Source organism: Macaca nemestrina, chromosome 20, assembly GCF_043159975.1.
Source record: "Macaca nemestrina isolate mMacNem1 chromosome 20, mMacNem.hap1, whole genome shotgun sequence".
Classification (NCBI taxonomy): domain Eukaryota; kingdom Metazoa; phylum Chordata; class Mammalia; order Primates; family Cercopithecidae; genus Macaca; species Macaca nemestrina.
In genome coordinates, this window is record NC_092144.1 from 47,189,019 (window position 1) to 47,213,147 (window position 24,129).

A 24,129-nucleotide genomic window follows, 5' to 3' on the forward strand; every position below is an offset into this window, starting at 1 on the left:
GGACAGTACATTTTGTGAGGGCGGGGACTGTGTCTGCTTTGTTCACCGTACCTAGCATCCTACCCCACACCGTGTCCAGAGTGAGGTAGTGCCCATTGTTGAATGAATGATCTCATATATATCTCACTTTACCTCTTCCTAAGGCAAGGTGATCGTAACCCCACTCTGTATCTGGGAAGTTCTGTGTCTAGCTTTCTCCCTGGTGTTGAGGAGAGCAAGGCATCCTAAAGCATGAGGATACTTTAAATGGTGGCAGGTTACTAGAAGGATTTCTTTGGTGTAAAATACTGTTCCATCACTCATCTGCTATGCAAGACTGCCGGCTCATTAGAAAAGCCCATTTGGCTGCCAGTAGCAGACACCAGAAATAACAGTGGTATAAACTCAGTGGAAGGCAGTTTCTGTCCTGAGTAAGACATCAAGAGATAGGCAGTCCATGCCTGGTGTGGCAGCTTCACAGTCAACAAGAAAAGCAGAGTCCTTTGATACAGGGTCCTTCTGCTCACTATCCCTAGCACAGGGCCTTCATGGCCCAGTGTGACTGCTGGAGTCAAGCTGGTGAGTCTGGAGTCCAGGTGGGAATAGGGTGAGGGAGAGGCACAAAAGCATAGTCCAGCTTTGCATTTCTGATGAGGATTTTCCTCAAAGTCCCACAGCTTATATTTACCTTGCATTGGCCATGCTGGCTGCAAGGGAGGTTGGGAAATGTAGTCTTGGCTGAGCATCCTGAGAAGAAAGAGAAGAATGGCTGCTGGGTGGGAAGGGCACTTAGCAACTGGAGTTGGTTCATTTCCTGCCCACAGTACCCAGGTCCATCACAGCCAGCTTCTGCCCATTGGCCTGGACCTTCAAGCCTTAAGTGACCAGAATCAGAGCAGGGACTTTCTCCGTGTGTCTGGTTGACCAGAGGGTGGGATTTTGAGGCTTGTCAGGGAGCATCAGTTCAAGAAACTTACCACATCACCAGCAATAAGAATAATGGTAGCTCTGGCCAGGTGCAGTGGCTCATACCTGTAATCTCAGCATTTTGTGAGGCTGAGGCAGGAGGATTCCCTGAGGTCAGGAGGTAGAGACCAGCCTGGGCCACTTAGTAAGACCCTGTCTACACAAAAAAGAAATTTAAAAACATTACCCAGGTGTGGTGATGCACACCTGTAGTTCCAGCTACTCAGGAGGCTGAGGCGAGAGGATCACTTAAGCCTGGGAGTTCAAGACTGCAGTGAGCTCTATGATTGCACCACTGCACTCCACCCTGGGCAACCGAGTGAGACCCTGTCTCTAAATATATATATATAAATAACTAAACTCATGGTAGCTCACACTTAATGCATACTTAGTGCATAATAGATTTTGTTCTAAACAATTTATGTGGAGTAACTTTTTACTTAATCCTCACAACACCCTTATTGTTATCCCCATTTTAGAGATGAGGAAACTGAGGCACAGAGAGGGTAAGCAACCATAGGCTTTCTCACTGTGAGTAATTTTTTTCCCCTTCACTTCCCTTTCAATGTGTTATGAATAACAGGATTAGAAAATAAAGCCTGACCTATTTTGGTAGATTGACCACTGTTCTGTCTTTCAGCTGATTAGCTGGGGTCTGGAGAGTGCTTTGTGGAAAGGCACCCAACAGTCGAAACCACACTGACAGGCTGTTTTCATAGCAGTGCAGGAAGGGGCTTAACTGTTGGCACATCCAGCAAATGGCTGGTGACAGGAAGAAAAAGGATCCACAGCTATGCAGAATTTCCGCAGCCCGTGAGCCTGGGGCCGGCTGACCACAGTGCCTGTGTGCCAGCGGACTGGGCCTGGCCTTTAAAATGACAGTCACCCCAGCTGCCCTTAGTAGTGTGTTAAGGAGAAAGAAGCTGTTCTCTCTTCAGGTCCCCAATAATTAGTTCGGGCACCAGGTCATCATTCTAGCTGCCTCTGATCAGCCATGCTCAGTGGAAATCTTTGAGTCCCACAATATATCTCTGAGTTGAGTCTTTATTTTTTTTATTTTTTTGAGATGGAGTCTCACTCTGTGGCCCAGGCTGGAGTGCAGTGGCACTATCTTGGCTCACTGCAACCTCTGCCTCCAAGCAATTCTCCTGTCTCAGTCTCCCGAGTAGCTGGGACTACAGGTGTGTGCCACCACACTCAGCTAATTTTTGTATTTTTAGTAGAGATGGGGTTTTGCCATGTTGGCCAGGCTGGTCTCAAACTCTTGACCTCGGTGATCTGCCCACCTCAGCCTCCCAAAGTGCTGGGATTACAGGCGTGAGCCACCGCGCCCGGCTTTTAGCTGAGTCTTTTTGAGACCCCTTCAGGTCCATGTTGGTGGCTGTCTGCAGACTATCCAGGGTGGTGGCACAGCACATGGCCCCAGGCTGCAGCAGGTGTTTCAGTTAGGAATGATTCAGCCACAGCTAGTAGAATTCACAAGTGGCATTGTCACCTTAACACATAGGTGGTCCTTCATGTCCCATAACAATGTCCGGAGTGAGAGCCTGGCAGGTTCAGTGGCTGACAGGTCAACACCAGCACTGCTCTGACCCTCTTGCCACCATGGCCTTAAGATGGCTGTTGGACCCTGAGAACTCAGCCCATCTAGTCTGGGCTGGCTATTTCTGGGGACAAGGGGACTCTCTCAAATCCAGCTGTCACATCTGCCTGTCTGCATTCCAAGATGGAGAAAAGGCAGACTGGCGAAAGGGAAAATGACTGTGTAGATGTAGATGAGTCTGACCCTTTTTTTTTTTTTTTTTTGGAGACAGACTCTTGCTCTGTCTCCCAGGCTGCGATGGAGTGATACAATCATGGCTCACTACAGCCTCGGTCTCCTGGGCTCAAGTGATCCTCCTACCTTCCTGCCTCAGCCTCCCAAGTAGCTGGGACTACAGGTATATGCCTCCACGCCTGGGTAATTTTTATATTTTTTTAATAGGGATGGGGTCTCGCTGTGTTTCCCAAGCTGGTCTCTAACTCTTGGGCTCAAGGAATCTGCCAGCCTCGGCCTCCCAAAGTACCGGGATTACAGGCATGAGCCACCGCACCTCGAGTATGAATCCGATCCTTTTTGTGAGGAGAGGGGAAATGCTTTTCTAGAGTTCCTGAATGAGAAACCTCTGCCCTCCCCAAGGTTCTGAAGATATGTGCCTGTGCTGTCTTCCAGACATGTTCATATATTTCCTTTGGCATTTAGGTCTTTGACCCATCTGACATTGATGTCTGTATGTGGAAAGAGACAGAGTTCAAGGCTAAGCTCATATTCTTTGCTGTTGCATTTAGTAGGCACCATTGTTGGTGGTTCTAGAGCCAGACCCACTGGGTTCAAATCCCTCCTGGCTATGCCGTCTACTTGCTGTGTGATCTTGAGCAAGGTACCTTTCTGTACTTCAGTTTTCTGGTCTGTTAAAAATGGAGATCAGGCCAGGTGCGGTGGCTCACACCTGTAATCCCAGCACTTTGGGAGGCCGAGGTGGGCAGATCATGAGGTCAGGAGATCAAGACCATCCTGGCTAACACAGTGAAACCCCGTCTCTACTAAAAAATACAAAAAATTAGCTGGACGTGGTGGCGGGCGTCTGTAGTCCCAGCCACTTGGGAGGCTGAGGCAGGAGAATTGCTTGAACTTGGGAGGTGGAGCTTGCAGTGAGCCAAGATTACGCCATTGCACTCCAGCCTGGGCAACAGAACGAGACTCTGTCTCAAAAAAATAAAGAAAAAGAAAAAAATGGAGATCATAGTACAACCTACTTCTCAGGTTATTAAGAGGTTTAAATGAATTGGTAGTTAAAGAGCAGAAAACAGAGCTGGGAATGGTGGCATGCACCAGTAGTCCCAGCTACTCGGGAGGCTGAGGTGGGAGGATCACTTGAGCTCAGGAGGTCAAGGCTGCAGTGAGCTGATTGTGCCACTGCACTCCAGCCTGGGTGACAGAGTGAGACCCTGTCTTTAAGAAGAAAAATTGTAATTCCAGCACTTTGGGAGGCTGAAGTGGGCAGATCACGAGGTCAGGAGATTGAGACCATCCTGGCTAACACGGTGAAACCCTGTCTCTACTGAAAATACAAAAAAAAAAAAAAAAGCCGGGCATGGTGGTGGACACCTGTAGTCCCAGCTACTCGGGAGGCTGAGGCAGGAGAAGGGTGTGAACCTGGGAGGCGGAGCTTGCAGTGATCTGAGATCGTGCCACTGCACTCCAGCGTGGGCAACAGAGCGAGACTCCGTCTCAAAAAAAAAAAAAAAGAGAGACGAAAAAACAAAACACAACTGAAAACAGTGCCTGGCATGTAGTAAGGAACCAAAAAAGAGCCCGCATCTCCAAGACAATCCTAAGTCAAAAGAACAAAGCTGGAGGCATCACGCTACCTGACTTCAAACTATACTACAAGGCTACAGTAACCAAAACAGCATGGTACTGGTACCAAAACAGAGATATAGACCAATGGAACAGAACAGAGTCCTCAGAAATAATACCACACATCTACAGCCATCTGATCTTTGACAAACCTGAGAGAAACAAGAAATGGGGAAAGGATTCCCTATTTAATAAATGGTGCTGGGAAAATTGGCTAGCCATAAGTAGAAAGCTGAAACTGGATCCTTTCCTTACTCCGTATACGAAAATTAATTCAAGATGGATTAGAGACTTAAATGTTAGACCTAATACCATAAAAATCCTGGAGGAAAACCTAGGTAGTACCATTCAGGACATAGGCATGGGCAAAGACTTCATGTCTAAAACACCAAAAGCAACAGCAGCAAAAGCCAAAATTGACAAATGGGATCTAATTAAACTAAAGAGCTTCTGCACAGCAAAAGAAACTACCATCAGAGTGAACAGGCAACCTACAGAATGGGAGAAAATTTTTGCAATCTACTCATCTGACAAAGGGCTAATATCCAGAACCTACAAAGAACTCAAACAAATTTACAAGAAAAAAACAAACAACCCCATCAAAAAGTGGGCAAAGGATATGAACAGACATTTCTCAAAAGAAGACATTCATACAGCCAACAGACACATGAAAAAATGCTCATCATCACTGGCCATCAGAGAAATGCAAATCAAAACCACAATGAGATACCATCTCACACCAGTTAGAATGGCGATCATTAAAAAGTCAGGAAACAACAGGTGCTGGAGAGGATGTGGAGAAATAGGAACGCTTTTACACTGTTGGTGGGATTGTAAACTAGTTCAACCATTATGGAAAACAGTATGGCGATTCCTCAAGGATCTAGAACTAGATGTACCATATGACCCAGCCATCCCATTACTGGGTATATACCCAAAGGATTATAAATTATGCTGCTATAAAGACACATGCACACGTATGTTTATTGCAGCACTATTCACAATAGCAAAGACTTGGAATCAACCCAAATGTCCATCAGTGACAGATTGGATTAAGAAAATGTGGCACATATACACCATGGAATACTACGCAGCCATAAAAAAGGAGGAGTTTGTGTCCTTTGTAGGGACATGGATGCAGCTGGAAACCATCATTCTTAGCAAACGATCACAAGAACAGAAAACCAAACACCGCATGTTCTCACTCATAGGTGGGAACTGAACAATGAGATCACTTGGACTCAGGAAGGGGAACATCACACACCGGGGCCTATCATGGGGAGGGGGGAGGGGGGAGGGATTGCATTGGGAGTTATACCTGATGTAAATGACGAGTTGATGGGTGCAGCACACCAACATGGCACAAGTATACATATGTAACAAACCTGCACGTTATGCACATGTACCCTACAACTTAAAGTATAATAATAATAAATAAATTAAAAATAAATAAATAAATAAATAAATAAATAAATAGTAGGGAAAAAAAAAAAAAAAATGAAAACCTTGTGCTTCAACCCAGAAAGAATTTGCACAGCCGCACATGGGTCTGGGGGCTCAGCAGGGAGCTCTGGGCCTGTCAGTAGATGAAGTTTGTCACTGAGGTTACCCTCTCTTCATCTTGACAAGAAGTTGCCAAATTGCTCTCCCAAAATGTTTGTTCCCATTTCCACCCCCACCCGCAGTGACTGAGCGTTCCCCTTACTCCACAACTTCAGCACATTTGGTGTTGTCAGCCTGGCATTTTGGCCAATCTGCTGTGCGTGGAATGGCCACACAGCATTTTTTTTTCCCAGAGCAGCTTATCTGCAGAGGTCTGTCTGCGAGCCCATTCTGCCACCGAGTTACTCAGGCTGGGCTGCAGGCGGGACCACCATGGGGCCCCCAGCACAGTAAACTCCTCATAGCTGTGTTCAGAGCACCACACTAGCATGCTTATCTTCTGGAGAGGGTGAGGTGGTGGGGCCAGGGTTGCGGGGGGGCAAGGAAATGAGGAAGAGACCCTTAAAGTCAGTGACCCAACCTTCGTCATGTTGGTAGACCGCATCAATCAGCAAAAGAACCAGCGCTAAATCATTAGTATGTGCTATTAGTAGAATGTAGGTCATAAGAGAAAACATGATTAATTGCAAGATGATCTCAGTGGCTGTTGAGGGCCTAGATTTTCCCAAGGCAAAGTCCTTTGCTCACATACCAGCTTTTCTTTGTTGGGATGTAGGCTAGAGGCAGCTGAATGAACAGATACTTCCCTAAGTCATTATTTCAAAGACAGGACAGGGATGGGTATAATGGGAATCTTCTCTAAATGAAGGATGGTTGAACCACTTTGTTAGTAGGTGAGTAATCCCTGATGCCACAGTGATGCTCTGGCGGTCTAGAAAGGAGAGTGAAGCTTACAGCAAAGGCTCCGGCGGGTTTGGTTCTTCCAGACCAGCCACTTATACAGCGGCACAGAAGAGAAAGGCCTGGCTGTCCCCCCATCACCACTCGGTCAAGAGAGAGTGCCTGTGGCCAGGCTGTCTTAGAGGCTGAGTAGACACTGCCCAGGGTGTTTATTCTGCTCCAAGTCAGAAACAGAAGAGAACCTCCTGCCATCTCTGGACACAGAGAGAGAAAAGAGCTGGTAGGCCTGGGCCCAGCTGGCTAATAATCTGCCCACTTAAAAGCAGATGCTGGCAACAGTCACAATCTCTGGGCTGTTAGATTGGCCTGCCCTTCTTCCTCGGGGGGTACCAGGTAAAGGAGAGTGGAGAGGTATGAGCAGATGATCCTTTCCATATGAATTGAGATAGAAATACGAGAGTGGAATAGAAAACCCAGGCCCAGAAGTACAGGTCCAGGAACAAAAAGGGGCAGGTGCTGCAGCCAGCCTTGAGGTCAGGAGAGAAGCGACCTGGTCAGCCCAGCAGAAACAGCTCACCTGGAGCCATGGTGATAATGCCTGCTTCACAGGGTTTCATGAGGGTTGAAATCAAGGTAATTAACATGTAAGTGTTCTGAAATGTAATGTGAAAGACTGGTTTTCAGTATGTTGATTATGGTGTTATGGAACTTTTGTCAGACACTTCCTTGTAGGCCCATTTTATAAAGCAGGAAAAAATGGAGCTGCCAGAGGTGAGATGAGGGTGTGGTGGCCTAGAGCCTCACTTGCAGCCTTTCTTTACCCTCTGCAGTCTCCTCGGAGGACTGTACTCAGGGGCGCTTAAGGTGAAACCTGGGGGTCTCAGGGAGCCCGGCACTGCCCCCAGTGGGCCCTGGGCCCCAAACAAGTCATTTACGCATTTTGGACCCCAGTTTGCTTTTCCACCAAGTGAACAGACAAGTCAGATAGATCAAAGGATTCTTCACTTAGTTCCTACGGACAGGGGCTTCAGAAATCTTTGACATCTTTGAGACAGGCAGTATTTTGTGCTTTTTTTCCTGGAGAGACATGACATAGTTTTGTTTCGTCAACTTCTTAGAAGGGTCATGTTCGCCCAAACATGAAGGAGTGCTGTATTGATTTCTCAGGTCCCTTCCTGTGCTGTGAGTTTGTTGTAAGCGACAGAACCTCCCCAAGTCAAATTGACTTAAACTGCAAAGGGAAGTTAATGGTTCAGGGACCTGAAAAATCCCAGAGCTGGCCCAACTGGAGTCAGTACTCAGGTATTCTCATCAGGAATTTACCCCTCTTTATTTCCGGACTCTGCCTTTGTCAGGTTTAACTTCATTCTCGGCCCCTTCCTCCTGTTCCGCCTCTGCTCACCCTCAGGTGGCAAAGAAGTCCTCAGCAGTCCTCCTGCCTTACCGCCCATCTGTTTCCCCCAAGAAATTGCAGCAAAATGTCCAGGGCCCACTCTCATTGGCCATGCTTGGATCACGTGTCTCTCCCAGAGCCAATCCCTATGGCTGAGGGAGGAGACATTCGGGTCAGGGCGCCTCTCCCTCTTCCATTCTCTAATGGGATTCTGTTCTTGCTGTAAACCTGTAGGAAGTGAAGTGCTGGGCCCGTGTGTCACCTGTGTGATGAATGGGTCATGGCCATGGGTGTGCTGGCATTGTGGAAGCAAACCGAAGGGCATCGTCCCTTCCCAGGTGGTAGAAAATGGGACCCTGGGATACACAGGGTACTGGCTGGATTCCCGGATCTGTAGCCCTCCTTTGCTGCCGTTTCCACGGCTCTTTGGCATCTTCCTCTCTCCTGCATGAGGGACTGCGGGACGACGGGCATCCACAGCTCCCTCTAGTCGGCAGGAAGTAGGTTCCTGGCTGAGAAGACTTGGCGCCACAGCACATAGCTGGTAATCAGCCTTTATAGAGCCATATGCATCACTTTAGAGAAAGAAAGGAGAAAAATTAGAGTGGCGGGAAAGCAATTTCCGTTGCAATTTAAAAGGCGGCTATTAAAATTTTACAAGAGCTTTATTGCAGGGGTTTTCTGATCATCCCAGGAATTTTTAAAATGGGAAGTCTAGTGATAAAGGAAAATGTTCTGGGTGCGTCTGGTTCCCTCCTGCCCTGCCAAGCATCTTGAAAACCACCATTGTGAGGGCTTCCTAGACCAGCTTAGCAATAGCAACGGCCCAAGAGGCCATTTCTGAGTGTTTTAAAAGCGGGTTTTTCCATATTTGCTGTTTCTATGTATAGTGACTGTTTCTAATTTTATTTTGTACTTTGCTAAATGGCCTGGTAGGGAGCTATGGGAATCGTCAAGAACAGCAGTTGCCTCTGCCCTTCCTGTGTTAGTTGAGAGTCATTTGGTTGTGTGAACAAATAGAAATTCAGGTCAGCTTGCTGAAGTATAAAAGGAAGTGGATGGACACAGGGCCTGGGAGATTCGGCTTGGAATGGTTTCAGGCATGGCTGGATCCAGGGCCTCATGAGGTTGCCAGGACATGTTTCCTTTTACCTCCTGACTCTGCATTCTTCTGTGCTGATTTTATTCTCAGGTAGGCTCTGAAGCAGCCCCTAACAGTTCCACAAGTAGATTCAACCAGCTTAGCAGCTCCAAGGGAAATAAACCATCTCTTTCCCCCATAGTCCCAGCATATATCATGGGGCTGGTGTTTACTGGCTCTGATCATCCTGGCTTTGGTGGCAGGGTCACCCTGGGCCATCGCTGAAGTTGGAACAGGGAAGGTGGTGCAGTGGCATTTTGGCCAGACCTGGATCACATGACCAGTCCCACCCCCACCCACAACCCATGGGTGGGGTCAGTCCCATAGGACCGAGTGGGAAAGGTGAGGTTCAAGGGGTTGACTGAGGAAAAGAAGTGGATGCAGGGTGGGCCAAAGCAGCCGACACCTGGAACCCCTTCCCATACTAACTTCACGAAGCTGAATCTGCCCCACACTCCCCAGTTGTTCTTTTCCCTTGGAACCTGCTCTGCCTTTACCCACTCTCAGATCTCCTTGAGGGGTTCTTAATCTCGGGTCCAGGGACCTTTGAAGGGTGGAAGTTTAGTGGGTCACGAGGTTGGCTGGGAAAAACATTACATCTCTATTTTCACTACCCTCTAACTGAAATTAACATTTTTTTATGCACAGGGCAATACACCACAATTGAATTAGCAATATCTGTGACTTTGTCACTACTAGAAATCACAGATATTCCCATATCACATTACAGTGTTGCAAATATCACAAAATATCATTTAAACACCTACCTATTTCTAAATCACTATAGTTATTGGATTCACTACTAGATCTTGTAATATAAAAGCATTAATAGGCCAGACGTGGTGGTTCACACCTGTAATCCCAGCACTGTGGGAGGCCAACATGGGCGGATCGCTTGATCCCAAGAGTTTGAGACCAGCCTAGCCAATGTGGCAAAACCCCATCTCTACTAAAAATACAAAAATTACCTGGGGTGGTGGTGTGCGCCTGTAAGCCCTGCTACTCAGGAGGCTGAGGCAGAATTGCTTGAGCCGGGGAGGCAGAGGTTGCAGTGAGCCAAGATGGCGCCCCTGCACTCCAGCCTGGGCAATAGATCAAGACTCCATCTCGGAAAAAAAGAAATTATTCTGAGGAGTCTGCAACTAATTCGCCAGGCTGCCAGTAGGAGTCCCTGGCATGAGAAAGGTTAAGAACCCCCTTGGGCTTCTCCAGGAACCCCAGAGGAATGATCATTGAAGTTGTCCCGATTCCTGAACCCTGGAGTATTGACTAGCTGCTCGCTAGGCTTCCTTCCTGGGAGGATTCCTGGAGGAGCTGACCCGCCTTTGAGGTTGGCGTGGATATTTGGGTAGCATTTGGACATTATGGTATTGGGGAAGTGGGGCAGGGAGGTGTTGCCAGCCCACAGTTGGCCCTGCCTTCATTGACCATCGTGACAGTGTGGTCTAGCCAGGTGGTCAGAAACAGGCTCTGGGACCAGGTTGCTGGGTTCACATCCTGGCTGTATATAGTACACTTTTTTTTTTTTTTTTTTTTAAAGAGAGAAACAGGGTTTTGCTATATTGCCCAGGCTGGTCTTGAACTTCTGAGCTCAAATAATCCTCCTATCTCAGCCTCTTGAGTAGCTGGGACTATAGGCAGGTACCACTGTGCCTGGCTTAGTATACTTTTGACTGACTGGGCAACCTCGCTAGTGGATCTCTTATGAATTCTGTGCCTCAGTTTCCTCATTTGTAACTTGGAAGTAATAATAGGATCTTCTTGGATGATGGGGAGAGTGAAATGAGTCAGCGCATGTCTGCTAGCACAGAGCCGGCACATTGGGAGGGATTGTTATTAGTGAATGGCCATTACATGTAGGACAGCTCTAGGCCCTCTCAGATCTCATCTCCTGACTTACTGCCCAGCCTCTGCCGGTGCCCAGAATGTGATGCTGAACAATACAGACAGTGCCTTCTCCGCCTGGAGACATTCGTTCATCCATGGAATATTCACTTAAATATAAACAAGCATACTACATATTCAAAGGCATAAACTCATAATATAAAGTTCCAAACCAGGACAAGTGCGATTTCTCTGTCATTCCTCTGCTCACAGTTGTCTGAGGAAATGTCCTTAGAATAGTCCTCCATCTGTCCCCTCCGCCACTGCTCACCCCTTATGCACCCCGTGCCAGCTCCACGGGCCTCCTGGCTGCTCCTGAGATGCTCCACATCTGCTCCCGCCTCTGGAAGGCTCTTTCCCAGGTAGTCACACGGTCTGTGGTCTCATGTATTCACATCTCTGTTCCCTTGTCCAGGAGGCCTTCTCCGAGCTCTCCGTGTAAGGTCGCAGTCTCATCACTATGGCGTCGCCCCGCTAGGTTTCATCAAGGCTCCACTCCCTGACTTTGTGTTATATATTTGTTACTGTCCTCCTCCCCTACTAGACTGTCTGCTCCCTGAGGACAGCCACTTTGTCTTGGAGAACCCTGGTTGTATTCCTGGTGCCTGGCACGTAGCAGGTGTTCAGTAAATACTTTTTTTACTTTTTTCTTTCTTTTTTTTTTTTTTGAGACAGAGTCTTGCTGGAGCAAGGCTGGAGTGCAGTGGCACAGTCACCCAGGCTGGAGTGCAGTGGCACAGTCTCGGCTCACTGTAACCTTCCTCTCCCAGGTTCAAGTGATTCTCCTGCCTCAGCCTCCCAAGTACCTGGGATGACAGGTGTCCACTGCCATGCCCGGCTAATTTTTTGTATTTTTAGTAGAGATAGGGTTTTGCCACATTGGCCAGGCTGGTCTTGAACTCCTGGCCTCAAGTGATCCACCTGCCTCGGCCTCCCAGAGTGCTGGGATTACACTCAACCATGTTCAGTAAATACTTGTTGAAAGAGTGAGTATGTGATTGACAGCTGGGTATTGCAGCAGGAAGGCTTAAGTTGGCCAGAGACCTAACCTCTTCTTTTTCCTCCATGTAGATGCACAGTCTCTGACGTCGGCTCTCCTGGGACCATCCAAGAGTTCTAGTGTCTAGAAGGTACTAACGGTGAGTACGGTGTGGCTGCTGGTTTGCTTAGAACTTTACAGCTCATACACATAAGCATCTTTATTATTTTTTTAATTACAAAAAAAAAAGTATCAAGGGAAAAATGAAAGTTTGCTTCACTGTTCTTCCCATCACTCGCAAGCCTAACATCTATCCCAGAGGTAATTACTGTCAGTCACTGGCTGGGTGCCCTGCCAGACCTTTTCCTGTACACAAACTTTCCTACGTGCACATATACACACTTATTTTGGTTCACTGTATAAGAAAAAGGAACCATGCTATGTGGTGCTTCTTGGCTTGCTTCCACCATCCCCAATAATAGTATGTTTTGAAGATCTTTGCTCATGAGCATACCTCAGTGTATCATACATTTCATATACTTTTATTTTTTTCTTTACTTTTTCATTCAATTTTTAAACCTTACATAGAGTAAAACTCTCTCTTTGGTGTACAGTTCTTTGTTTTGTTTTGTTTTGTTTTGTTTTGTTTTGAGATGGAGTTTCGCTTTTGTTGCCCAGGCTGGATTGCAACGGTGCGATCTTGGCTCACTGCAACCTCCGCCTCCTGGGTTCAAGCGATTCTTCTGCCTCAGCCTCCCGAGTAGCTAGGACTACAGACATGTGCCACAATGCCTGGCTCATTTTGTATTTTTAGTAGAGATGGGGTTTCTCCATGTTGGTCAGGCTGGTTTCGAACTCCCGACCTCAGGTGATCCGCCTGCCTCAGCCTCGGTTTTTTTTGGTTTTTTTTTTGAGGTGGAGTCTCACCCTGTCACCCACACTGGAGTGCGGTAGCGCCATCTCAGCTCACTGCAGTCTCCGCCTCCCAGGTTCAAGTGATTCTCCCGCCTCAGCCTCTCAAATAGCTGGGGTTACAGGTACCCGCCATTATACCTGACTGATTTTTGTATTTTTTGTAGAGGTGGGGTTTCACCATGTTAGCCAGGCTGGTCTTGAACTCCTGACCTCAGGTGATGCACCTGCCTCAGCCTCCCAAAATGCTGGGATTACAGGCGTGAGCCCCAGCGCCTGGCCGGTATACAGTTCTTTGAATGCAGACAGTTGTAGATAGTTGTGAAACTGCCACCATGATCAAGATTCAGAGCAGCCCCACTGCCCCACGATGTGAATGTACTGGTTTCTCTGTTGGTTAAAAATATGAGCCAGGTGTGGTGGCTCACACCTGTAACCCCAGCACTTTGAGAGGATGGGGCTGGAGGATTGATTGAGCCCAGGCGCTCGAGACCAGCCTGGGCAACTTAGTGAGACCCTGTCTCTACAAAAAATACAAAAATTAGCTGGACATGGTGGCGCACACTTGCAGTTCCAGCTACACCGGGGCTAAAGTGGAAGGGTCACCTGAACCAGTGGAGGTCAAGGCTGCTGCGAGACCCTGTCTCAAAAAAAACTAAAAATTAAAATAAATAAATACATACACACATGTATATGGCATGGGTAATGGGTATTTACACATATTTAAAATATATACATATGGCAAATACTTACCTGTGCTGTATAGGTTTCAAATATGTTATATTTAGGTTTTTGGGTTGGTTTGCTAGTGAACATTCTCTTTTGTTTCTGTGGGTGGGTTCTAAGCAGTGGCATGGGACCCCAGCTGCATGTCAGTTTGCAGTGAAGCCTTCCAGGACGATCCCCAGCTTTGTTGGGAGGGGGCATTGTCTGATCCTTGAAGAAACAAGAGACCATACCAGTGTGGGAAGTGGAAAGGGGAGGATTGTGGCCTTCAGAACCTGGATGCAGGTAGCTGTGTCAGCCGAGCTGCGGGAACTGAGTGGCTCTGGATGGAGTTTCTCTCTCCTGGACATTTAGTGGTTCCGTCACATTCCCTCATCCTGGCAGTCTTGCCTGGGTAACTGAAGCTGGTGTGTGGGACAGTCACTAGAGGCCAGATTTCTGTCAAAGGATGCTTCCTAGCACAATTCTTGATTACTTTTATTTTGAAGTGATTTGAGAATTATTAAAAAGTTGTGAAAATGGTTACAGAGTCCACATGTCTACCCTACATCCAGCTTCCCCTATGTTACCATCTTATACAACTGTAACACAGGGATCAAAACCAGGAAATTCACATAGCCCAGTACGATTAACTCAATGACAGACATTAATCACATTTCACCAGTTTTTCCACTGATGTCCTTTTTTCTTCCAAGAGTCTATTCTTGATCCCACACTGCATTTGGTTTTCATGTCTCCTTAACCTCCTCCAATCTGGAACAATTCCTCCATCTTTCCTAGCCTTTCCTGACCTGGACACTTTGGAAGAGGACTGCTCTGCTGTTTTGTTGTGTGCTTCAACTTGGGTTTTTCTGATGTTTTCTCATGACCTCATTGAGGTTATTCATTATTTAGAACGATGCCACATAGGCAGCATGCCCTCCTCAGTGCATCTTTGTGCGGGTCTATGATATTGGTGCATCGTATTTCTAGTAATGTTCACCTAGATCACTTGGTTAAGCTGCTGTGTGTCAGATTTCTCCATACTAAAGTTACACTTTTCCCTTTGTAATTAATAGCTATCTTGGGGCACTCCAGGCCAGGAGTTTGAAACCAGCTAGCTCTAAAAAAATAAAATAAAAACAAATTAGCCAGGTGTGGTGGTGCACACTTGTAGTCCCAGCTACTCAGGAGGTTGAGGCAGGAGGATCCCTTGAGCCCAGGAGGCAGAGAATGCCGTGAGTTGAGATCGTGCCACTGTACTCAGCCTGGGTATCAAGACCTGGTAGCAAGACCTGGGTAGCAAGAGCAAGACCCTGTCTCTTTAAAAAAACAAAACAAAACAAAACAAAAAAATGCTACCTTTGGGGAGAAACTTTGAGGCTATGCTAATATCCCACATCCCATTTTTCCTCAAACTTCCTCCCACTAATTTTAGCATCCATTGGTGGCCAAGGTCTTGTCTACAGCAGTTATTGCTGTGCTGTTTCCCTGATGGCAGTTTTTGTGTGCCTCTCATTCCATCTACATTTATTAATTGAAATTCTTCTGTAAGGAAGACCTGTCCCTTCCGCCTTACTTATTTCTTTATTTAGTTACTAATTTATATCCTATAGGCTATATTTGTTTTAATCTAGCACATTGCTTTTTAATGTGATAAAAGGCCCCAGATCCCAAGTAAATTCCGAGCATTGCCTCACACAGCAGGAAGACCGGCATTTTTCCTAGCTGGTAACCAGGGCCTTAGGGAACTTGGAAAGAACAAGAACAGGTTTCATTTGTTCATTCATTTTCCTTCACTCAGCAAATGTGCATTTGAGCACCTACTAGAAGCACTAGGGATTCAGGAATGAACAAAACAAACTCCTTACCTTAAGGGAACAGACATCCTACTGGAGAGTAACACAGTAAACAGATAAAAAGTGAATATAGGGCTGGGCACAGTGGCTCACACCTGTAATCCCCTCACCTTCACGAGGCTGAGGTGGGCTGATCACTTGAGGTCCGGAGTTCAAGACCAGCCTGGCCAATATGGTGAAACCCCATCTCTACTAAAAATACAAAAAAAAAAAATTAGCCAGCCATGGTGGCACACAACTGTAATCCCAGCTACTCAGGAGGCTGAGGTGGGAGGATCGCTTGAACCCAGAGGCAGAGGTGGCAGTAAACCAAGGTCGTGCCACTGCAATCCAACCTAGGTGACAGAGCGAGACAGGGTCTCAAAAAAAAAAGAAAAAGAAAAGGTGAATATAGGATAAGTTAGATGTATATAGTGTATATAGGATGTATATAGGAGTATATAGTGATGAATAAAGCAGGGAAGGAGATTGGCCTCACGGCAGTTTTTAGACAAGGTGACCAAGGAAGGCCTCTTTGAGGAGGCCCTGAATAGAGGAGGGAGTGAGGCGGTCCCCGGCCTGATTCATCCACAGCCAGCTGGGAGATTGCAGTCAAATCATCTCCCTTCTGAACAGTTTCTGTGAACAGGAAATGTGTTCCCTCTCCGAGGGGCAGCCCTGCTCAGTGGGGGCCAGTCTTATCCCCGAGTATTGCCAGATCTGATGTTCCCCGCAATAGGAAAGGAAAGTGAAGAATTTTTTGCCAGTCCATTAAACCCAAATTATGCGACATCAGATAATGAATATGACTCTATTTTGTTTTCATTGTGTTTGTTTTTTAAGTTTCCTTTTCTTTGTAGCAAGAGATAGCAATTTTTCATTTTTAGTGGTGATAGAGATTCTTTTAAAATACATAAAGCTTGAACGTCACTTCAGGGCTGGATGCAGTGGCTCACCCTATAATCCCAGCTCTTTGGGAGGTCAAGGCAGGAGAATCGCTTGAGGCCAGGAGTTTAAGACCAGCCTGGGCAGCAGAGTGAGACTCCATCTCTACAAAAAATGTTCAAAGTTGCCAGGCGTGGTGGCATGCACCTGTAGTCCCAGGTACTCGGACAGCTATGGCAGGAGGATCACTTGCGCCCAGGAGGTTGAGTCCACGCTACTGTACTCCAGCCCCGGGCAATAGAGCAAGAGAGATACGTGTGTGCGTGTGTAAATAATTGTACAGATGGGGAGCAGATACAGCTGAAAAGAAAGGGTGGAACACAGCGACTGGGCTTGGTAAGCACTGTATGGCTCAGCCACCCACTGTTTTTCCTGTGGGTCAGGGGTTCTCAGCAGTGGGCCTGAGCTGAAATTGGCAAACAATTACCATGGGTGTGTGCCTTGAGCCATTTGCATCATGGCGTGTGCATCGGCCGGGAATGTCTTCAAGTTTCAGGAACAGAAACCCCCACTCACCACAGCTTGATTGAATGAGGGCTGATTTCTTGCCCACTACAAGCACACCTGGAGGTGCTTGGCTGCCAGTGTTAGTTTGGTGGCTGGGCAGTGTCAGGGCAGAGCCGCTTTGATTCTCTTGGCCTTTCCCCTCATGGACATAGTTGCTGCTGCCATGTCGCGTAGCCTCCCCTAGCTCCAAGGAAGGTGGCAAATGTTATTTAACTTTTCAGCCTTTCCTGAGGAGGAAGGCAGAGAAAAAATGAATTGAGTGTATCTGTTGGGGTAGCCAGCCAGTACTGCCTGGCTCCATGGGGAAGGAAAGGCAGTAATAATGAACATTAATGGGTGCTGACTCTGTGCCAAGCCCTGCCGTAAGCGCCTCACGTGCATGATCTCATTCAGTTCTTGCAACTACACTAAGACGTCACTGCTATGATATCCCTATGGTAATAATGAGGAAACTGAGGCACGGAATGGTGAAGCTGCCTGCCAAGTAGAGGAGCTGGGGCAGGGGGGCATGCAGCCTGGGTCCAGGGCCCCCGTTCTTAGCCACTACACTTTGTTGCCTCATAAGAGGTCTGGGGTGGGGTGGGGTGGAGGGGCCCAGGCTGCTCACTGTCTGGCCTGGGTTTAAATTCTTGCAGCAAGGCGGAGCCCAGCAGCATGTTTTGCTTTGGGGAAGTTGTGATCATTAAAAAACTGTCTTGTGAATCGCATCCGCCCCTGTGTAACTAACTACCTCCCACATGTTCAGGTCCAGTCCTTGGGAGCAGCACCCGCTGCACGTCTTATTCCTGGCAGCCGTGCGGGGACTTACAAGCGGCTGAGGGAACCCCTCTCAGCCTCCCTTTTTCCAAACAAACTATACCTGTGCTTTTAGTTATTCTTCCCAGGACGAGGCTTCTAGCCTGTTATTTCTCTGGAGGTCTGCTGGTTGATTGCCCACACATTTGTTACGTGCTTCCTCTGTGCCCGTCCCTGTAGAGTAGTGGGGATGCAGTGGTGGCTGGGCCAGCCTCATGACTGGGTGGCTCTGCCCTCATGGGGCTCCCCGTCCGGTGAGGGAGCAGGCCCTCAGACCCCCGAGTGGTCAGGTCTGTGATGGAGGAAGCCCAGGAGAGTGGGAACCCAGCAGAGGTGCCCAACCCAGCCTAGGGGTCAAAGAGGGCTCCTGGAAGCAGCTTTTGGGCTTTGGAGGTGGAATAGAGATTCATCAAGGAGCAGTGTCTACCATCTTCTCCACTTGCCTTTCTTCAGTGAAACTCTCACGACAGCTCTCCTTTCTGAACTTCTGTTCCCCTCCTTAGTAAAATGAAAGGTTCAGACTTGGGTCTCCATCCATCCTTCCAACCAACCATCATTGACTGGACATCTCCCATGTTCCTGCTCCTCTGCTGGGCACGAGACTTACTCCCATATACAGTATGTTGGGAAGTTCTGCAGGTAAACAACCCAGAGTGATAAGAGTTCTAATAGGGGAAGCCATGGGGCTGTGGGAAGCCTGAGGAGGCACCTAACGGTGACTTGGAGTTTGGGGACAAGCTTCTCCAGGGAGATGAAACAAAAATGGGTTGACACGGTGGCCAAGAGCACAGGTTTCCAGAGTCCAGCTGACCTGGGGTCTAGTCATAGCTGAGCCCCTAACTAGCCCTAAATGGGCAGCTTAATTCTGGGAGCTTCCATTTTCTCCCAAGGTGGTTGTAAGGATTAAGATGGGATTATGAATTACAAGTACCTAGGACAGTACCTCGCACAAGAAGTCACATAATAGATGATAATGAGATGATGATGATGAGATGATGGTGGCGGCGGTGGTGGAGGTGGTGATGATGATAATGAGGAGGTGGAGGATGGTGGCATCTTGCATTCATTAGCGCATACTGCACGTTGGAGGTTAGGTGGCTTAGTAACAGCCTGTAAGATAATAAGCGTGAGCTGCTGCTGTTGTGATTATTCATTCACCAGACATGTGAGGGGTCGCCCTGCCTCCCGCCCTGAGCTGGCACAGGGCTAGCTATAGCAGGACTGTGTTTTGGGAGCAGGGCTCATACAGCGGAAGCCTGGGCCAGGAATTTCATGGAACAAGTTGGGAGTTTCTTTGGTGTGTGTTGGAAACCCATGGCTCCCGGCCTCCTGGTCCCCTTTCTTGTTCATTCCTCAGACTTTTCAGCACTGGCCTCAAGAGTGTAGGCTGCCCTTGACCTCTGTGGCCAGCATGCATGGATGCTCTGCTCAGCCCATCAGCCAAGCCCCAAATTAGACCTGACAGTGTGATTTATTCTCTAGGATGGAGCCAGGAGGGCACAGCCCCAGTGGGTGATTCGGAGGGAAGGTTGTCAGCCCGAATTAGCCCAGGCTTTTCATGCAGCCTTGCTGGTTCAGCTTCCTCTGTCTACGAGGGTTTTCCAGGGTGTTGCTGGCTTCAGCACTGCCTCCTCCCCCGTCCCCAGGGACGGACACTTGGCTGTGATCCCTGAGGAGCGTGTGTGCTGAGGGCTGCCCAGGCAGGCCCTGTCTGAAGGCAGTGGAGGCTCTGGGTCGTTTCATCTGCCCCGTCAGGAGCCCAGAGTGGCGGCTCCCTGTGGAGTGCTTGGCCCATTCCCCGCTTCCTGTTCTTTCACTGAGTTCCATGCGGGGTGGCTGGAGGCCGTTTCCCTGCTCCACACCTTCCGGTCGGTGATCACAGCGTCTCTGCTTTCTAGCTGCCTTCATTCATTCACAAGAATGCCTCTGATGGGCGAGTTTCTGCTGCAGTAACAGATTAACCCTGAAATCCTAGAGGTTGGACACAACAGATGTCCATTTCTTACTCGTGACCTGGGCAGGTCAGGTGGGAGGGCTTAACCTTGTACCTCAGGGACCCAGGCTGACAGGAGCACCCCCGCTCCCCCTCCCGGCCCATCCCGGTTTTGAAGCTTCACAGGCTGCAGAGACATGACGGCAGGAGAAGGGGACGGAGAGTTGCACAGCAGCACTTAGATGTCGAGGCCCAGAAGCCACATGTTCACTTCCACCTGTACCCAGAACTGTCACACGGTTCTGCCTAACTGCAAGGGGCTAGAAATATGATACTCAGTGAGCAGTAACTCTCACAGCCACGGTGGACAGGTGGGGTATTTATGCAGCACCTACTGTGTGCCAGGCCTTCTCAGGGCTCTAGAAATGCAGAGGTGTCCCCCGCCTTCCTGGAGCTCATAGTTTAGTGGTGGAAACCGAATTGAAGTAATTACAGCAACAGCTGTGTGATTATGTCTGCACTAAGTGCTCTGGCGGAGGAGCCCAGAGGGCCGTGACAGCATATCTGAGAGCCCGGACGTGTCTGGAGAGGTCAGGGAATGTCTGTCATAAGGACTGACGTTTGGGAGGAGGCCCGAAGGATAAGTAGACCTTCCCCCAGTGGGGGCGAGGAATGGGGAGAGAGTCCCTGGTAGAGGGAAACACATCAGCGGAGCTGCGGACGTGGGAAGGAGCTTGACTCTGCGAAGGAACTGGAAGAAGACCTGTGTAACTGCAGGGTCAAGAGCTGGGAGAGGTAGGTGGGGGCAGATGGTGCCGGGTCTGGCTGGCGGTGAGGAGGAGGCTGGGACTTGGAACACCTGCCTTTTGGAGCTGTTGAAAGAATCAAATGAGCTCAGTCATTCTCTTAACAAATGCTGAGTTCCCACTCTTTGGCAGCGGGTGTTCCAACAGCGAACAAGACGACAAATATCCCTGTTCTCAGAGCCGGCATTCGAGGCGGGGGACACAGACAATGAACCAGGCAGATACATAGGATAATTTTTACCTGGTGTAAAAAACTGCTGACTAGTAAATAGAGTAAAATGATAAAGAGCGTATGGATTGGAGGCTTTTGGCTCCAGGTAACGGCAACCCCCATTGACTCAGACTTAAGCAGTCAGGCCCCCCACCTCCAAGTCTGAGGGTTCTTTGGACCCTGTGAGCTGGTGACACAGCAGCTCGACAATAGCATGGAGGACTGTCCGTCACGGTGCCTTCATCTTAAAGCAGGCCCCTTCTATGGTCAGAGGATGGCAGGTGGGGATGCCCTGGGCAGTATCGGGGCAGGTAGTGGGAGATTTTTCAAACTCTGCATGTCCCAAAGACCTGCCACTAGCGTGCCTTGGTGACAGTGAATTCTAGAAGCCAGTGTGAGAGTAAGGAGGAGGCTGTTGCTCTAGTCTAGGTGGGAGATGCCGGAGGATGGGACCAGGGTAAGGAGTGTGGAGGGAGAGGAGGGGGCAGGTTCTGGGTACAGTTTAGGGCTTGCTAAAGGCATGGCTGCTGGAAAGGAGCACAGAGCAGACACACACACAGATGTCCACTGTGTACTGTATCGTCCTCATGTAAAAGTCATGTGCAGGCCCAACGCGGTGGCTCACACCTGTAATCCCAGCACTTTTGGAGGCCGAGGCGGGCAGATCACCTGTCAGGAGTTCGAGACTAGCCTGGCCAACATGGTGAAACCCCATCTCTACTAAAAATACAAAAATTAGCCAGGCGTGGTGGTGGGCGCCTATAATCCCAGCTACTCAGGAGGCTGAGGCAGGGAGAATTGCTTGAACTCAGGAGGCAGAGGTTGCAGTAAGCCAAGTCATGTCACTGCACGGTAGCCTGGGCGACAGCAATACTCCATCTCAAAAAGAAAAAGAAAGAAAGAAAAAAAAAGTCATGTGCATGTTACAGAGTCTGAGAAATCCTACAGGAAAGAAACGCGCTTCTTTGACTGTGGAACACTTTTGTTTTTGAAAGACACCTAGGAACATCTTGTACAGTATAATTTGGAAAATGTTTAATAATGATTCCCATCCTTGCTGTACGTTAGAATTATGTTAGCAACTTTAAGAAATCCCAAGGCCTGGGTCTCACCCTGGACCAATTCAGTTAGAATTACTGAGTGACATTATAAAGCTGTATTATTTGTTTGCATTTCTTTAATTTTTTAATTTTTATTTTTTGGAGACACAGTCTCACTTCGTCACCCAGGCTGGAGTGCAGTGGCACAATCTTGGCTCACTGCAACCTCCGCCTCCCAGGTTCAAGCAATTCTCTTTTTTTTTTTTTTTTTTTTTTTGAGACGGAGTCTCACTCTGCCGCCCAGGCTGGAGTGCAGTGGCGCGATCTCAGCTCACTGCAAGCTCCGCCTCCCCCGTTCTCGCCATTCTCCTGCCTCAGCCTCCTGAGTAGCTGAGACTACAGGCGCCCGCCACCGCGCCCGGCTAATTTTTTTGTATTTTTAGTAGAGGCGGGGTTTCACCGTGGTCTCCATCTCCTGACCTTGTGATCCGCCCGCCTCGGCCTCCCAAAGTGCTGGGATTACAAGCTTGAGCCACTGCAATTCTCATGCCTCAGCCTCCCGAGTAGCTGGGACCACAGGCGTGCACCACTACGCCTGCTAAGTTTTTGTATTTTAGTAGAGACGAGGTTTCACCATGTTGCCCAGGGTGGTCTTGAACTCCTAAACTCAGACAATCCACCTGCCTGGGCCTCTCAAAGTGCTAGGATTACAGGCGTGAGCCACCTCGCCCAGCTTGCGTTTCTGATTATCAAAGTAATACTTGTTTGTTGTTTAAAAAAAGAAATCAAAGGACCCATAATGCCCCAAGATAATCTTTTACGAGCTGGTGTGTGTCCTCCAGATTTTTTTCAATGATTGTACCTAAAAAATACCATATGTGCCCCAGAACAAAGTGGTTCAATAGCTTTCCAAAGAGATGAAAAAAAGTTTGCGGTTGGTGGGGAGGGCGTAGTGGCTCATGCCTGTAATCCCAGCACTTTGGGAAGCCGATGCGGGTAGATCACCCGAGGCCAGGACTTCGAGACCAGCCTGGCCAACATGGTGAAACCCCGTCTCTACTAAAACTACAAAAATTAGCCTGGCGTGGTGGTACATGCCTGTAATCCCAGCTACTCCGGAGGCCGAGGAAGGAGAATCACTTGAACCTGGGAGGCGGAGATTGCAGTGAGCCAAGATCGCGCCAATCTACTCCAGCCTGGGTGACAGAGCAAGACTCCATCTTAAAAAAAAAAAAAGTTTGGGGGCCTACCTGAAATGTTAGGGATTTGGACAACGTAATCAGCTGCCTTTCTGTATTTTCTAATTGATTAATTTTGTGACATGTTTGGAATCCAGATATCAAAAATGTTGAATTCAGCAAGGTGCAGTGGCTCACGCCTGTAGTCCTGTCCCTTTGGGAGGCATAGGAGGGAGGATGACTTGAGGCCAGGAGTTCGAGACCAGCCAGGGCAACATAGCAAGACCCCATCTCTACAAAGAAAAAAAATAGCCAAGTGTGGTGGTGCATGCCTGTGGTCCCAGCTACTCGGGAGGCTGAGGTGGGAGGATCACTTGAGCCCAGGAGTTGGAGTCTGCAGTGAATCATAACTGTAACACTGCACTGCAGCCTGGGCAGCAGAGGGAGACCCTGTCTCAAAGGAAAAAGAGAAAATTGGACTCAAAATGTTCCGTATATCCTCTCACATGTCATAAAACAGCGTTAGTCATACTTTTCCCAGGCATCCTTATTACAGGAGTCACTTTTTGAGTCATCTACACATATTTCCAGAGTACACTGTCTCCACGTCTATCTGAAGCATTTGTGATGTGGCACCCCTTGAATTTGTGTATATTGCCACTGGAAACTGTATCCCAGCACTCAAGAAGCCATTCCTCTACCATTAGACAGTTTTTTTTTTTTTTTTTTTTTAAACACCTCTTTTAGGAATAGGTGATCTCTACAGCCACTCACTGTTAGGTTTGTTTAAAAAAACCAACTCAGATGTTTAAGGATAGTTACTGAACATGGGTAAGTGGCTGAGTAAACGTGAACGTATAAAAGTGGTTATATAATCGCCTGTTTGTGAGTCAATCAGACTCATCATTCCAGTGTGAATAAGAAATGACAACTTAGGAAAATTTCTCCATGTACTTTCTTCCCCCACAGTGGCACTTTGCTTTAAGACAGTTTTCAGTGCTATATTACACATCCTTTTTATAAAAAATTCGAAATTCTAGTTTAAATGCCCCATTCAAGACTTTCACCTGAAGTATTTTGTTTAAATTGGTTAAACATGGCTTAAAATTATTTGTCCCTATCTTGCTTTTCTTTTTTTCTTTTTTTCTTTTTTCTTTTTTGAGACGGAGTCTTG

General features: G+C 48.0%; 1 protein-coding gene across 6 annotated transcripts in view; it reads left to right on the forward strand.

Moving 5' to 3' along the window:
* The window catches only part of LOC105495419 (signal induced proliferation associated 1 like 3), a 310,011-nt gene that overhangs the window by 112,066 nt on the left and 173,816 nt on the right, over nt 1-24,129 (forward strand). For 5 of the 6 annotated variants that reach the window (XM_071087643.1, XM_071087648.1, XM_071087644.1 and 2 more), the window contains exon 2: nt 12,178-12,245. The gene's annotated coding sequence lies outside the window, so the exon portion shown is untranslated. Of the gene's footprint in view, nt 1-12,177; nt 12,246-18,846; nt 20,516-24,129 lie in introns of those variants that run through there. The other variant, XM_071087647.1, reaches the window with a different exon arrangement.